Raw genomic sequence first — 18,256 nt, forward strand, 5'->3', positions numbered from 1 at the left:
CGAATATAGAATCACTGTGGCCCACCCATCAGTGCTCCCATGACTAGACAGGCTACAGGGGGCTCTGTACGTGGCGCGTCCGAGTGCTCGGAGAGAGGATCACGGCCTCGTTGGCTGCTCTCTAAATCGTCGCCGGATAAAAACACTATTTCGCTTTAAAAAAAAAGTCAAACAAATTGAATATAGAGTAAATCGAATAGGACCTGGTTACTCAGTGTTCCTTCTTTTTTCCATTTCTGGTGGTATGTCTTTTTCGCACGGCACGGTCTACCCCCTGTTGGACTGTTGTAACGTGTTGATGATGTTCAGCCTGTTCGCTTGTTGGTTTCAGCCAGTCCAAATCAGCCAGCTAACAGTGTTTTTCTCTCACAATAAATCAGCACCACCCAGCCCAAACCAGCCCAGAAACCAACCAGCGAACAGCACGGTGACTGTTGAGCAGTGCACGTTTGGTCCCTGCGTGCGAGAAGGGTCTCAACTTATCTCGTGGGGGCCATGCGAGGAACGTGTTTGTGCGACTCAGAAGTCATACCTTACCTTTGCGTCCGTGCGCCTTTTGCGTTTGGTGCACTCTACCAAATCGTTTGTGGGATCCTATGGAGTGTATATGGTTTTTTAAAAAAACAAAGTAAATAGAGTGCGATTGTTTATGGTTGTTTCTATTTATAATATCAAATGTTTTGATTATTTCTGCTTCTTCTATTTAACGTTTTAAAATTTTGAACTGGCAAAATCAGATCCCTTTCACAGGTGCTACTTTCTTTGGGCGGGAGTTGCCGACGCGCGCGGAGCAAGGACAGGGTGCCAAGGGACAGGCAAAGCCTGCAGACTGAGGCCTGTTTGGAACACGGGAACTTTTGACCAATTTAAGACATCAGACGCCTGGAAACCGAATCACATCACATGCCAATACTATTTCAGCATGTCACTGGATTTGTAAACTCAATTCCTTTAACCCAATTCATTGCCAGCATCCAAACCGACCCCTCAATTCCGTCACCCCAATTCACTGGATTTGGAAAGTTCCTCGCACAAGCTTGCTTTATCATAGTTGTTGAGGAAAAAAGTTGTATGGCATCAGTTTCTAGTATACCTACTGAAGATGCAAATATAAGCGCTACATATACAACCTTCTTCTTGAAGGGAAGCGCACGCAACACATCAGGAAGGAATATTGTCCAAGGATCCAAGCCATGAGCCTGTGCTGCTGTGCGTCATGGAGAGTCCCATAGAAGACATGGAGCTCGTGTCATTGTCATGAGGGAAGCTCAGAGGCACTATTTAGGGCCGCTCGTCTCGAGGGTCCAGCACGCTCCACCATTACATCGTATAGTTGTCGGCCATTCTGTGTCATAGCATTGGTTGAATACCGTGGTATCGGAAAATAAACTTGGTTGACTGGGTAAAAACTGATGAACTTACGAATATCACAGGGAAGAAGTGGACTTGTCCTTCGGGCTTTGTTTGGGTCTCCTTGAAGTAAACCAAGATAGGAAACTGTGGCCACCATAGTTCCCAATTTACAAACGTTGAATACCTACGCATGTCTTGGATTATTAGATCGTGAACCACTTATCATGATAAAGAAAACTGACAGGATTTAAAAGGATTAGCAGGTCTGTGTACTTCCAACGGTTCTTGCCGCCGACAAATACATTTTCACCGGACTCCTGCAGCTGGTCTCCAACTTTCACCTCCTACATGACACAAGCTTGTTAATGAACATTATGAAAAAAAAAAGGTATTTACAGCATTTCATATGCAAAGAGAACCAAATATTGAGTTCAGATAATGGACTCCTCATCATCTAGTTTTTTTAAGGAAAGGCAGGAACTTCTGGCACTCAATGTAGAGAAAGAGAATGAAGCTGTGAAGTACAAATGGTTGGGCAGAAGCCACGACGCTCTGCACCATCCTGTGAAGGGCAGCACTAAGCAGCCCTTCTAACACAACAGAGGCGGTAGTGCCAAGGTGCAAGGAAGAACCACATGGTTACACAAATTGGTTCATCTTCTTTTTCTCCCCAAAAAACATTCTGTGCATGCTCATCATGCGATCCAGCAAACAGTTCTAGAAGCATTTTCATGAGTTGACTGGCATGCTCTCTGATGTTAAGTTTACTCTCAAGAAAAGTGAAGGGTACGAACCAGGGCCTCATTATCAAAGACGAACCTCACTCTTGTAGTCTGCAGAGAAAGAATGCAGCAAGGCAGACATTAGAAAAAGACTGAATCATATTTAAAAACAGACACAGAGGACCTAGAATACATTAATTTCCTTTTATTGATCTTTAAGGGTGATACTGTTATGTGGTTGCTAGGATTGAGAGGAGAGAGCTGAGGGTCGCGACGGCGGCTGACGCGCTACAGTACCCCGCGCCGCTACAGTGTCGCGGGTACTGTTCACGGCGGCGGCTAGGGCTGCAAGGGCGCTGGGGGAGGCCGGCCGCGGGACTTCGCCCACGGCCGGCAAGAGAGAAGGGATTTCCTTCTAATCTCTTGCTTCCTTATAGATTGATACATCTCCTCTCATTATATATAGAGGTCTGACTTGGCCCCTAAGCAAGCGACTAATTAACCCTAATGGGCTAAGGCCCAATAGGCCCTTGACTCCTCTAACAGATACAATCAGGGGTGCTAAGTTGAATAAATATGTTGCTTAGCAGGAATGAGAAACACCTCAACATCTGCACAAATAATAGAAAAAAATAGATCTTCAGTGGAGAATTTGGTTTGAACTGAAATGCTGTAATATATGCCCTCGAAAACAACACTATTTATATGCTCCATTATTTAACTTGCAGACGCTCTTCTAGAAAAGAGTAGAATTCTCTGATAATATGTCATCCTCTGGTTTAAATTTTTACAAAGAGTTGGCCTACAGAACGTTGCACCACAGAATGGGGACGAATCATTGATGGAGTGAGAGAACAACTTAAGAAAAGTCTTTGAGGGTTTGTCACCTAATCTAGCTAGAGTGGTTATGCTCGCCAGTGAGGATCTCTATCTTTGGAGTTTTGCCGGGGCTAGAGGCATTTCATTCCTCCTTGCCCTCACGCTGTTGTTGAACTGAGTTTTTTTAGGTCGAGTTCGGTTTTACTTTGGGTAAAGGCGCTATTGTTGCATGTAGCTCTCTCTAGAGTGAGTGTGTTTCTGTGCGGGTTCTCACACCTTTTTTCTCTTCTTAATATAATGATACACAGGTCTCTTCAATGTTTGAGGAAAAAAGATAATATGTTATCCAATATATCCATATGCTCCATGAGCTAACTTACAGATGCTATTGCATAAAAGAATAGAATCCTCTGATGATATGTAATAATCATCAACTCAAACAGATGTTCTGAACTCCAAAAGCAGCCTGGTAGGGTATGCTGACCTGGAACAAAAGAAGAAGCCCCAGCAGTCCTACAGGTGCAGCAGCTAGAAGATTGTCTGCATATGCAAAAGCACTAGCAATCCCTGCATTTGGACAATAGCTGTTATTAAATACCTTAATAACCATGCTAAACCCATGCCATCTTCTTATATTGATGTAAAATTACATGTTAAGAGATGTTCTACTTACTAACTTTAGAGCTCACCAAGTATAGCAATCGGTAACCTATAGTCGGGGTCCGGGACAACTGTTTCTTTGGTCGTTGACTTCTTCCTTCCAAGCTAGAAAGACGGATACCCGATCAAACAAGTTGCAAACTAAATTGACTTGTAAAGAACGATCTTGTAACATAATTTCTATGTAGCAAACTTGCAATGAGGCATGGTGAAATTTTACTTTTCCAGAACCCTTTATAAGAACACTCATATATTATCACTATGTGGAGTTAGTTTAATCAACAGGTGTGGCATGGATTTATATGAATATGAAGTTTGAAAAGGAGACTAGAAATATGCATGTCAGGTCAAGCAGTGTAACAGTGATTTTTCCACTGATTTTGCTAAAAATCATAGGGGCAGCTGACCCCAATAAAGGGGCCTACTCCGTCCCTATTATAGAGTACATAGGCAACCAGTGAGATAGAGACAGAGAATATGCAAGGTTAAGATAAGCTTAAAATTTCCATTTTCTCCTTTGAATTTTGTAGTGCACAAGATCATCACTCATTTCCTTTGCTTTTATGATATACTGCTAATAACAAGAAATTAACCATTAAGTGAACATGCCTAGCCCTTTTGTGTCACTGAACAACCTAGATCATGCAAATGACATTTTATAAAGCAAATCACACTAGAAGAGGAGGTACTGAGAAATGGAGGCTGCACTAAGAATTTTGCTGACCAACCACAGATACTATTGCCATTCGTCGCTGTTGCTCCCGATCATGAACCCTACTCATGTAGCCCTTGCCAAGCACATTTACAGTGCTCAGTGATATTATTTTTTCTCAGCTAACCAATTTACAGCTTCCTTTTTAACTAAAACCAATTACAACTTCTCTCACAGCACTAATCCTCAAGACTCGATGGACGCAGCAGATGCATAAGATATGCAGGCTTTTGCCAGAAATGATAGCCACCGCTACTACTATGCACTATGCTATGCTGAACAAATTGAGCGAACTTAGCACGTATTCATCAGTACCCAAAGGGAGCATGCCATTTGTTGCGTAGCTAAATCAGCCGGGGTCCGGGGACTCTGAAGCTGAAATTCCGTCTACGCTGGAAACAGTACCAGGACGGCTAGGCGAGGAGCGGATCGGGTGAGAGTGAGAGAGGAGATCGTGGAGGGAAGGAGCAGTTTACCTCTGGCCGGAGCTCCGAGGAGGAGGGGAGAGGATAACGAAAGAGTGGTAGCCATGGCTCCGCCGGCTTCTGCTCTCCACCCTCTTCAGGCTACGGCTCCGCGATTGTGCCCTCCTCCTGCCCGGCACGGCGGCACCAAGCGGCAGGCGCTGTCCGTGTGCCGCCCCTGGTTTGCCACGTGCACCGCCCCCGGGCTAGGCTGTGTTTGTGGGCCGGATCACGTCTTCCTTTAGGTTTCGGTGGGCTAACAGCTAACTGCCCGGTGGCTCTATTATTTCTCCCGGGAGGCCTGGATACTGCAGGTCCATATTTTCCCTTTTTATTTTAACTAGCAAACATGCCCTACATTGTAATGCTGATAAAAATTATTAAACATTCATAGAAAATGAGAACCAGAATGGTACATATCTATTTTTTTATCCTTTCTATATAATTTTGTAAAAGTATAGTTTATCTTATGATGACTATGACTTCCACAGTATAAATTAATGTTGGCAATAATATAACAATGTCCTATTAAGATTGTAGCAATTTACAAAACTATATTGATAGATTTTTTTGTCTCACTTTGCAAAGCACAGAAATATTTACTTGTAAATGTACCGGAACTTTAATTTTATACTATTCATATGTTCGAAGGGTTAAATATGGAGTTCCCAAATGGTAGCCCTTGTCAAGAATGTACCCATACATACATATAATTTGAAGACACATTTATTTATATTGGACTGGATACAAAAACTTTGATTACTTGGACCATAGGATGAACCATGTTATGATAAAATAACTTTTGTTTCTAATAAAAATGCATTAACAACTTTGGGGTGGAAATTTCTCTTTCTTAAGATCAATGGCACAAAGATCATATATTATATTTATTATATGTTTTTATATTTATGGGGAAAATGGGAAAAATAGAATGAGAAGGTGATAAAAAATTCAAACAGAAAAGGAGAAAACGAGACAGAGAAAAGACACAAGTGAAAAAAAACAGAAAACAAAAACCGATCATACCCTTTAAAAAATCTGGCCGTATCGGACTTGAAGGACACAACACAAGACAGAAAAGAAAAAAAAAATAGATAAAAAAAGGTGTGAATAGAAAAACAAAAGCAAGACAAAACAAAAAAAATCATTCTAGACTTAAATATGATGCAGAATCTGACACAAATGGGAAAAGAGAGTAAAGGACGTAGAGAATGTGTTCTCGGTTTGATATTATATTTTTAGTTTAATATTATGTAGGAAATAAATAGAAACAAAAAAATAAAAATACCAAATCAAGAAACTCTTTGTAATTTAATATTAAATAGCAAATGTGCCCAATTCGTTGCAATGGAATAGAAATTGGACTTCGTATCCTTGCTAGACAAGAATTATTCTAACTCTTATGAGTAGGAGTCATGTCTTCAGGGATCACACATGAGATACGAAGAGAGTGACCCAATACGTCTTGAAATTTGACTCCATATGAATCATCGTGCTAGACGTGAGTTGTCCTAACTCATATATTATCACGGGTCATGAGTCTGGGTTACATACGAAACACGAAGTGCTTTAGGATAGTAAAATTAGTGGGATGAATACTTTTTCCAATGTCCGGCTAGTTAGAGCGAGGTGGACGAAAAAATGGGTTGAAATTTTGGCTCTTTAATATTAGGTATAGATTTGGTGTTTAAATCTATTCTGTCGTACTTTGGAAAACAATTGTGTAGTAAAGACCTTGAAATTTATATTATTTTTAAATGAGAACGATAATATATGTGTCATTGTTAGATAAAACAAAAAGTACATCATTAAGATTTTTTTAAAATACCTAAACACCATTTAGATTTAAAAACACTTTCAATTTTGAGTATCAATATCTAAAACATTATATAGATTAAAACATATGATTAAGGCTAACAATTTCATAGTGAAGCATAATTTTATCATATGTAAAAAAAATTATTTGATGTATATTTTCAAAAATATTATGAGCTGAAGTGTTATATTCGAAGGGATGTGTTGATGTTCTAATGGACTTGAATCGTAGAAAGTATAATGAGCTTAGCAGAGGTGACTTATAAGTTGGTGGTGTTTGGCAAAATAAGTCACTTTTTTCACTTTTTAACTTATAAGTAGGTGACTTATTTGAAACCAAACAGGGCCTTAATCATTGTACCGTTAGCAGCAAATATCCATGTGTTTAGCAGACTTATTTGGCAGTGTCCTGAATTTTTGTACCATACTTCTCCTAATTCGATATCTGGTGCATGTCTTTCAAAGGGTAAAATGTAACTTCTATCCCCCATAAATCTTCATAAGAATCATTAATCATCAACCAATAAATGTCACAAAAATTCGAGTTATGAAAGGCAAATGCACTATTAAGTGACGTGGTTGGTCACCGAGTAGTAGGTAGGCGAGATTCAAGTTTTTTAATTATGCCTAATAAAACTAAAAAGCATAAAGCTAAATGAATGAGGTAGTATTCGCAAGAAGGAAGAAGAAGATACAATTTTTTACCAAAAACTAAAAACAAGAAAGAGGCAGTAAAAAATGGAGAGAAAAAAGAGGTAATGCTAGAGTAGAAGAATAGTAATGGGAATAATGAGCCTGCCTATTCAAAACCAGTCCAATTTCTATGTCCTTGTTATCGCTTTCATCGAACTTCAAATTTTAATGGAACCGGTCGCCCTATTCATTTGAGCTAGTTTACCTTATAAGCCATGGTTGAAAGTACTGTCGGCTGGTTTAGGTGTGAGAGAAAAATATTATTTGTTGGCTAATAAGCTAAATACGACCAAGCGAACATTACCGGGTACCCAAATCCCCCAGCCGTCCAACCTTTCAAATCAATTCAAATCCATCCGTCCAATTCAAATCATCCTCTCCCATTGTACAGGAGTTTGGCAAAGAGAGAAATAATAAGAGAGTAAATGCTTAAAATACTTCAGATTCAAAAAAAACTGCGAAGAGAGACCAAACCTCCCCTCCATTGCCCCGTCGTAGCTTCTTCTCCCCCAGCCCAGCCCCAGCACCACCCCCTCCTCGATCCCAAACTCCAGAAAGATTTTGCCTTTCCTCGTATCTTCTCCCCAAATCTAATTCCTCGTAATCTCCCTTGTTGGGGTCGATTCCTTCGATCTGCTCCGTTATTGCCCTCCGGCTTCCCGCTGTTTATTGAGTTTTGGACTCTGCTTGAGTCTATGAACTCGCCCTTGTTAAAGGATTCATTATCCAATTCGGACAGCTCGCGCAGCAAGATTCGGCTTTTGAGCCGGTGCGCGACGCCCAGATTGCTGAACCCACCTCGACGTTCTGGCCTGTGACCTAATTCGGTGCCATTCTGGTGGGGGTGATGGAGCAGGGGCGGAATCAGCAGCACCCGCAGCAGCTGTCGATTCCGCCTGTTTTGGCCGCCGCGAGCGAGACGAAGGCCCCTGCGGTGGCTTCGCAGCAGCCCAAGCCGGCGGCCCCCGTGATGCCGGTGCCTAGACAGTGGCCGATAGCCTTCAACCCCCTGTGAGGAAGCTCCTCCTCAGCTTGGGATTCTGTTTCCCTTTTGTTTGTGTGTTTGCATATGGTTTTGTTCTTGCTTCGTGTGGCCTGTTGGGTTTAGCTCAGGTGTTTTAATTTACCTCTTGTTGCTTGTTGTTGGTGGTACTACCATTCTGTTTAAATGAGTTGGAGATTTTTGAATATTTCTAAGAATTATGAGGTTCTTAGAGTTAGAAGGATCCATTCCCTCGTCTCACCTATAGTAGCAATTCTCACCTACGACTTCTGTAAGAATGTTTGAGGCGTAGTGGAGCTTAGAGTAATTTTTAGTATTGTAGCTTGTGGGTGAACATATTGTGCTAATCAAAACAGATGGCCCTGCACAGCCGTGTGAAAGGCAAATGTGAATGAATACGTTTTTGCATATCATGGTTTGCAATTGATTAGCATTGATGCTTAAACATTTCTTGCTTGTGGAAAGGCAAGTGTGTCATGACTGAAATTGCTATTGGCTATCATGGTTTGCACTAATATTGGCGCTTCAACATTTCAATATTGTTGTTTGGGCACCTGGTTTGAAATGTTGACGTCTTTGAGGTCAAACATTACATACGTTTCAAGGTCGAGTGTTGCAACTTTTACGGGCAGACCAAGTGTTATATTCTTCAATGTTGTCAACATAAATGATCAGGACTTGTCTTGCATGTCTTCCTACAGAAATTTGTATTTCTACTTTCTTGTGATATGATTCATTTACATTTAGAAAAACAAAAAGAGCATACTGCTGGAAACATATTCCTTGCATTGAACTTTGCACACTATTTTTTTTGCAGGAAGCCTTCCACTGAAGTGAAAAGTGTTACTCCAAAGAAAAAGAAGCATTGTAATTGTAGAAACTCAAAATGTTTGAAGATGTGAGTGTTATTTTTTGTTTCACATACACTTTCATGTATAGAGCAAAGCAAATATAAATTCGTGAAAATAGATATCTTTTTCATGTTATGTGCAAAATGGTAGGATCTCCATCAAACATTAACGATATCCATTCTTAGCTACAATTTGTTATCATCTTAAGAGTATTGAAAAGAACTCAATGAGGATGGTATAACTGGTACTATGGTAGCATTGACCATTGAGAGCACTCTGCTCTCTTTACTAATGAGACGTACATAGATAAATTATATGGTCTTGTTTAGTTAGTGGACAACAGGGCAGTAGGCTGTACCCTATTAAAAATAGAGGAAATGAACCACCAATCCTATATCTGCACATTCGATTTTGGTTTATGGAATAAAAACCTGTTGCCTTTTGTCTTATTGTAGTTTTATTTCTTTTGCACTTTCTATTCTCATCCACTTGCCGGCTATTCCTATTATTCCCACCTTAATATTTTGGTTTGGTGATCTCAAGTATTTTTCTTAATAGCTGTAATATTAGTTTGCACTTTTGTGTAATTATTTGAATATTTTCTTTATATAGCATGTTTTGCTATGCATTAAAGGTTAAGCTCGCTGGCTTGGTGTTTGTTTGTTAGGTACTGTGAATGCTTTCAAGAACTTCAATACTGTGATGGCTGCAACTGTTCAAATTGTGGAAACACTGTTGGCAATGAGAACGCCAGAAACGAAGCAATTGAGGCAATTCGTCAACGTAATCCGTCTGCTTTTCAACCTAAAATTGAAAATGGCCCAAATACACTCAATGTTCGAAAGGTACTATCCTTCAATAGTTTTCTTTAGTTACATGTTGGTAGAATCATATTATGCTATCTGAACCCAACAGTAGTTTCATGTGTCTTCGCTATCTGTTCCAGAGGCAATTTATTTTAGTTTTTTTACTGACATAGATTGTTTTTCTGCTAGTTATCAATGAAATAAGCAAAGCAAGGTAATGCAGATGTTTATATAGCATATGCATTAGTAACTCTGTTTCTTTAGCACATTGTGCTTACTACTGTACTTGGAACTAAATGGGTATGACATCCTCTGAGCTAACATTTTGGCTGGCTGATCTTTCCTGGATGCTCGCTGTTAGCTAGCATTCCTAGCAATTGAATGATCAACAGGCAGCATCTGGCCAAGTCCAAGTTTTCTTTTTCTTCTCCTCAATGTAATATATTCTTACTGAGTTAACGGTACTATCCAAATTGGAAAAAGTCTACTTAACCCCCCCACCTATCATACTTGGTCTACTTCACCCCCTCAACTATGAAACCGTCTGTTTTACCCCCTGAACTATCTAAAACCGTTTGTTTTCCTGTAGCCTTAGATTAATTGGAAAATCCAATTTTGTCTGTAATTAATTAGAATTTATCTATAACTAAGTTATACATAGTCCAATGAGTACGAAATTTTTACTATAGTTCAAGCATACAATAATTAGCGTACCATAAAAATTTCACCACAATTGGACCATAGAAGCTGCAGCTATGAATTATTCCAATTAATTACAGACAAAATTAGATTTTCCAATTAATCTAAGGCTACAGTAAAAATTTTGTACTAAAGTATACCGTATTATATATTCACTATGTAGATCTACTCACGTGGAGTCCAATAAAATTAGATTTTTCTATGATCCACTATGATTTTTCAAAAATTCATCGAAAATAAATAAAAAAAAGAAAATTCAAAACCACGGACACTGCAGCAACCCACCGCCACCGCCGCTGACCCGCTGTTACTGTAGCAAACCGCCGCTGAAAACCGCCCCAGGGGGTAAAACAGACGGTTTTAGATAGTTCAGGGGGTAAAACAGACGGTTTCATAGTTGAGGGGGTGAAGTAGACCAAGTATGATAGGTGGGGGGGGTTAAGTAGACTTTTTCCTATCCAAATTAGCCTGAAAAGCTGGATATTAGCTAGCCTGATTGCCTGAAAAGCTTTACCGATTCTATCCAAATAAAGCTTCTCAGGTAATATTTTCAGGTCTTTACCAATGCTACACAGCTAATATATTCTTCATTTTTCCTAGGTCTTTTTTTTTTCTCTCTATTAGTTAGCAGGATATTTATCTGTTTTCTGAAATTAATTCTGAAATGAGCCTAATCTGTATTTATTTGTGCTATTTCCCAACCAATACACTCTAGTTTCTTTGCTTGAGCTGCATGTGACCACTGTACTACTTGACTATTGTCTATTAGGATAATTCTGGAGCAGTGCCTCTTGTACCAAAGCACCATAAAGGTTGTCATTGCAAGAAGTCAGGATGCCTAAAGAAGTACTGTGAATGCTACCAAGCAAATGTTTTTTGCAACAAAAATTGTAGATGCATGCACTGTAAGAACTCATGAAGGAAATGAAGACACAGAAACTTCAATTCAAAGGGACCATGCATCTGACAGAAATCACATTCAACAAGCAGCTAATGTAGCATTCAATGGTACTGTTGGATCATCAGGGTATATCTGTTCTCTGAGTAGAAAAAGATCTCATGAAGATGCCCTAGGTGTTAGGATAAAGTCTGAAGGAAGCATGCCAGAGACACAATATCAACAGGTATGTTCTCTTACTTCCAAACCATTTGATCAGCACCAAATACACTGCATGCATGATGCATGAATTCTGAGATGCAAAAGGAATTTAACCAAATACTGAGTTAACTAGATAATTTCTTCTTGTTATTGACATCACTATTCCTTTCAACTCTAGCTTGTTCAACACCGGTTGAGATAGTTTGAACATGTCCAACGGAGACCTCCAGAGGCACCGGTGCGTAGTGGAATCATAAGTCAGGATAGTAATGTGAAGAGAGGCAGAGGAAGACCGAAGTTGACTTGGGTAGAGGCAATAAAAGGAGACTTGAAAGGATGGAATATACCCAAAGACTTAGCCTTAGATATGAGTGCTTGGAAAACAGTTATTCACGTGTCTGAACCTTGATTGCTTTTGCTGGGTTTCAACTCTAGCCTACCCAACTTGTTTGGGACTTAAAGGCTTTGTTGTTGTTGTTGTATTGACATCACTATTCCTTGGATGCTTCTGCTGAAGGACACTAGCAGTTTCATTCTTTTCATTGTCTTTGTTTCTACGATATATTTTTTGACAAATGCTTATTTACTTGTCTAACTGTTATTTTTGTGACTGTTCTTGTGTGCTAGGGTAACCATGCAGATGTTTCACTGCTTGCACCAGCACCCTGTTCCACAGGATTTGATAGGCACAATGCTGCCAATTCTAAATCAAATAACCCAATCTACAGGTAGGTTGAAAGGTATTTAGCTTTTTTTTTTTTTAAATAACGCAAGAGTTGATCAAAATGAGCTGGTGTCGTGTTAAGGACATGGAATTACTCAAGTGCCCAGCCAACCAACACAAAAGGTGCTCTAGGCCCTTTGGTCTACTTCATAAAGGGAGAAAAAACTTATCTGATCTGGTGCCATCCTGGAGGGCACTACCCCTCAGAGCAACTCCAAGAGCTTCTTTATATCCTACCTTATTGGTAGGAATAGAGATTTTGGTGAAAAAAGTGCCCTCCAACAGCTTCTTTAATTAGATCTCCAAATGTTGCCATTCTCTATTCCGGATTTCTCTCTAGCCAAAGATGAAGAGCAGGGGTTGGCTCTCTAGAGTGCGCACAAGATATAGAGATATAGAGATGCTGTTGGAGGGTGGAAAGACTTACAATCTATAACATAATATATATCTAGATACGCAGCAAAAGCTATGTATCTGGAAAAGCCAAAATGACTTACAATTTGGAATGGAGGGAGTAACAAACAATTTTGTTCTCCTCTCTGTTTACTCTATGTACCTTCTGATGAGATGTAAATCAGGTCTCCGCTAGCAAACACCATCCACCTCAGGGAGGTCCATGATTTAGTCAAGCAATTGGTGATGGTTTGCAGAATGGCTGCAGCGACAGTAGCTGGTATAGAGTCTTTGTCCATTATTCCTTCTTTTTTTATGAATATTTAAGGAACACAAGATTTGCATAAGCATCAGTTCTAGGTGAAGTACTATAGATCAATGAAAGAGTTTTGTGCATTGGCAATAAGAAAGGCATGAAACATAGAAGGCACTAACCCAGTCGTACACACCTGTCCCTTTTTTCAAATCCAAGTTATTCAAATTTCTTTATTAGCAGCATTTTCAGATTGTTTGTTAGTTCCTTAGATTTCCCACCATATTTATTTCCAGTCTTGAGACTTCACGTAAGTTAACTAGAAGTGCAGAGCCAGTCTGGACCAAAGCTTTTAGCATTATATGCTCCGCAAAAGAGAGAATAAAGTAATAATATTGGTAAATATCATAGTGTCTTAATTTAAGATCAACATGAGAACATATGGCATCTTATGCTATTCTTTGACCTCACAATTATGTGTGCAAGTTGTATATTGTATACAAGTGACATCGATTAATTGTCATAACCCTAGATATGTTTTTAACTTTTTTTTTTTCTGTTGCTTGTATTTACAGATAATGAAATTGATTTGATTGCAGAAGAGAAGGGATTCCAGTCAAATAATGGGTTAAGCAATGGTAACTGCAAACAGCAGGACTTCAAAGAAGCCTCCTCGATGGACATCCTTAGCAAAGGATGTAGTCATCAACCGAACATCAATGAAATGGGCTCCCATTGGTCTGAAACTTCGAATGTTTCTAGGCCTGCATCTCCAACAACACAAGCACTAATGTGTGATGAACAAAATACCACATTTGCAAATGAGCCTGCTTCTCCAACAACACAAGCACTAATGTGTGAAGAACAGAATACCACGTTTGGAAATGAGCCTGCATCTCCAACAACACAAGCACTAATGTGTGAAGAACAGAATACTACATTTGGAAATGATTATAGAAGTTCATTTCCTTTGGTTTCGTGTGATCAAGATATTTCTAAGATAAATGCTGTGCAAGAAAACCTAGTATTGACTGGGCTGCGACAATATCTCTGTGCAATTATCGGACGTGGAAGAACAAATGGTGAGTCTCTTATTGTTGTGGCCTTCATAAAATGTGTCATTCAATTTTTTACATGTGGATGCAATGCTACCGTGGGACATTTAAACCACCAAATCTGACCATTTAAGATTCATCAAATCTGAAAGAATATCTCATCTGGAAACAGGAGCTAGACTACTTCCCTATGTATGGAAATCGACTCTAATTTAGCACTCATTAATCGCAACATTTATTGATGAGATTTGGAAATATTTATGCAAAAGGTTGTTACTTTACCTGCTAATATGAACCGAAGCTATGAGTCCCATGCTTTTCCATATATCCATCTATTGTTTCCTTTCTAATAACCAAGATCCTAGAAACTGGCACTTCTCGCTCAACCATAGACCACCAGTTATTGGATCTAGTCCTCCGTGAAAACTAAGAAATTCTGAATATTTGGACTCATGCAATGCAACTATTATATGCTTATCGTTATTATAGAAAATTGAGTAGATGCAGCTTCTCATACCCACAAATGCATGTCCTTTTAATGATTACATTCAAATGAGCTTTCCATTTTTGACATTGGTGCTTATGTCGCAGAACACAAATCCTCATTAGAGGCAGCAAGAGAATTGGATGCCGGACAGCATCATGGAGCACCACCTGCTTTTTCTGCAATAGAAGCTGAAGAAAATTTTCATTCTTCAAGCACTATTGAAACCCCAAGAACTAATCAACAACCTACACCAAATGGTGGATCGAAAGATAGTATTTGAAGCTAAATAAAAGTAGGTGCAGAACTCGGCCTCTTCATTTCAAGACGCCTGCACTGCAAATGATTTCTGTACATAAATGGGCATTGGGCAAGATAGATAGTATAGTCCTTGTTGCCATATCTGGCAACCGGCCTTGTAGGAACAGGACAACCATTCATGAGACGTTTTGTAGCAGGCAGAAAAACATTGCCTGCTACATTTATGTAGTAATTCAATAAATGATAATTCATTGTTTGATGCTCGAGTTGACTGACTCTGGTTTTCTGTAAAGCTGATCCTTCCTGATTTGATTACTGAAAATAATCTTCAGTTTCCAGGCTGAGTATGTGAATACGTTGCCATGTTATGTGAAGTTGTATTCTGAAACAGAGAAGCCGTTCCATGCACATAGCTGTCCTCCGAAGCTGAAATATTGAAACATTGTAGTTTAACTGCAAAACAAGAAAAAAAAAGTCATTCACGGACTGGTTGAGGAACTGTTTCTGTAATTCAAAAGGATGGTTAAATCATGACAGCTTGCTTGTGACATGCTGCATCGTTTTCCGTCTTCTCACAAGTTTGTTTGAATCTTATGGTGGAAATTTACATTGCTAAAGATTATCATGGAAACTATACAGAATCCAAAATGTTATTGGAATTGGGCCTGTCTCCTTGTCAAGTGCTTGTTTCACTCGTTAGGTCTTCATCCAACAGCCGTAGGCCGCCAATTCAAAATAGCAGGAGACTGCGAACAAGTAATTCTGAATGTTATTTGTTATGAATGAAGTAATACCAATAGATAGACAAATTAAAGTGAAATGGGTGGTCGTATCCCCACGAGCGAAAATGACCTACTGCCTCCTTCCCACTAGAAAAATATCATTCTCGTTTCCTAAGATGTCAAACATTTTTAACTTTAACCAAATATATATATGAAAATATTAATATTTATGGTATATAATTAGTATTATTAGATAGATCGTTGAATTTATTTTTATAATAAACTTATTTGAAGATACAAATGCTTGCTAATGTTTTCTATAAACCTAATTAAACCTAAGAAAGTTTGACCAAGTCCTATAACGACTCTTTTTATGGGACGAAGGGAGTCGAAAGCAACAGATCGAATTGATGTCCACCTCATCGATCAAGTCCTGTCCTTGTCGCAATCAATCAATTTGATTGGGACCGATATGGTACACTAAATCGGCCTTCACCTATGCAACGACAACAGATGCAGCACAACAACACTTCAATCCACGTTCTAGACTCATCCGCAGTCAATTCGCACGTGCATTTGTTACTTATGGATGGGCCTGATCCTCATGAGGTCCACCTTCCAGTGACAAATGCACTGTAGAGGATTCCAGCAGTTCAGAACGGGGTCGTCTACAACAACACCACTGGTGCGTCACGGGGCTCTAGCTCTACAATATAGTTGTTGACGCTACCTCCTTCGCTACCTTCCGTGGCTAGCGCACCTGGACCTCAATCATAATAGCCTCAGTGGTGAAGGCCTACGTTGACATCGTCGATTCCTCGGCTCATCCTTCGGTACCTTAATCTCTCCTACACGACCGTGTAAAACTGGTAGTGATAAAGTTTTCGTCGTTGGTTCGTAACACAATGAAAATGACACGGTACTAAGCCTCTTCTCCCTCTTCTTCCTCACCCTCTACTTCTCGCCATTGATTCATTATTGTTGCGGTCCATTTTCACCAATTTGCTCACGGAAGTTCCTAATTTTTAGAGTATGCACATCAATTTCTTGTTTAAATATTAGTTACTAGCAATCATTTAAATTACTAGCTACATCTTTGGCTAAACATTATACATCTTTGGGATGAATGTAATGGAAAGTAACTTTGTTCCTTTTTAGAGGGCGTCTTGCAATTAATTGATCATGGAGACTCCGAAACTTTGAAGGTTGCACCACACCAACTTACTCTAAGGTTAGTATATCCTCTCATTTAATCATTAGCTTTTTTTGCTTAGTTAGATTGTTTACAATATATTGAGTTGAATGTGATCGAGAGTAGGGTTCTTACCTCTTTCATTTAATTTTTTCATTTTATACGATATTTTTTACTAAATTGTTCTAAAGACTCCCAAACTGTAAAGGTCGCACATCACCAACATTACTCTAAGGTTGGTACCGAACCACCCATTTAATGTTAGCTTGTTTGATTAGTTAATTAGATTGTTTCCAATATAGAGATGAATGTGATGGAGAAACTTTTTAATTTCTTTATTTAGGTCATTGTTGATATTTCTTATGATCAAGTGGATGGGTTCTGCAAGAGCATAGAAGTATGTTGTAGCATTTCACCTAGAAGTATTTCAGTGTATTGTATTTACTTTATTTTATCCACATGAAAAGTGGTTGAAAGCCTTAGTTTGGTTTTGGATAATTGATGAAAGCTAGTGTACTAACCCTTGTCATTAAGTGTTGGATATGAGATAGGGTGGTACACACCAAGTGGTGGAGCTAGATGATGGTCATGGTGGTGACCAAAAGAGATGATCAAGTGCTCTAGCTTAGAAAAGAAGAAAGAGAAAAACAAAAACCAAGTGTTGATCGAGGCAAAGGTATCGAATATGTTTTTGTTTTGGCACTCAAAACATCATAGAGTGTGTGAGTGTATTTAGGATCGATAGCTGTACTATTAAGAGGAGAAATCTTTGGCTAAGCGGTTATTGAGTGCCACTAGGTGAAATGATTTTTGCATATGCATTAGGATCTAGTGTGCTAACAAATTAACCCTTGAAAAATGCTTGAAAATATGCTAACACACGTCCACATGAGTTATACACTTTGTGGTTAGCAATTTGAAAGCAAAGGTGAAGTGGTTGAAGAAATAGAAAAAGAAAAGGAGAAGGAGGTGTGAACCGGACCCTACTGGTGCAGGGGGTCTGGCCCCTGGCTGGGGCTGGTCCAGAACCAAACCCTTGGCTAGAGGGTAGCGGCAGTTGCTCCGGACCTTGCTCGGGGGCAGGTCGGGACCATCTCCCATGGGTTCGGTGGCTAGTAGCAGCAACGGCAGAGAGGAGGCGCGCTCCAGACTCTAGCGCGCTGCGAGTCCGGACTCAGGCACGCTGGTCCGGCTACGACGCGTTCAAGCGAGGAGGCGATGTGGTGCCTGGAGGAGATCCGGACTCGCATCGTGCGTGGTTTGGTAGCCAGGAGCGAACTGGGTCCGGAGCCAAAATCGCTCTCGGGGAGCTCTCTGCATGAAAATTGGAGCAACCAGACCCATAGGCGCTGAGGGTCCGGACCCTACCTTCTGGGTCCGGTCCGATTGTACTGACTAAGTGCCGTTGGCGCGGTTGGAATTAGCCGTTGGGATCTGACGAACGCGGTTGAACGCGAGGACACGTGGCGCCGATCA

At 39.8% G+C, this 18,256-nt stretch overlaps 2 pseudogenes; one reads left to right on the plus strand and one right to left on the minus strand.

Annotated features, from left to right (window-relative positions):
• Positions 1–929: 929 nt before the first annotated feature.
• LOC136463221 (uncharacterized) lies at positions 930–4,397 on the minus strand (annotated as a pseudogene).
• A 3,313-nt stretch (positions 4,398–7,710) lies between these two features.
• LOC136463222 (protein tesmin/TSO1-like CXC 7) lies at positions 7,711–15,292 on the plus strand (annotated as a pseudogene).
• Positions 15,293–18,256: the final 2,964 nt, after the last annotated feature.

The sequence above is a fragment of the Miscanthus floridulus genome, chromosome 7 (genome assembly GCF_019320115.1).
Source record: "Miscanthus floridulus cultivar M001 chromosome 7, ASM1932011v1, whole genome shotgun sequence".
Lineage (NCBI taxonomy): Eukaryota > Viridiplantae > Streptophyta > Magnoliopsida > Poales > Poaceae > Miscanthus > Miscanthus floridulus.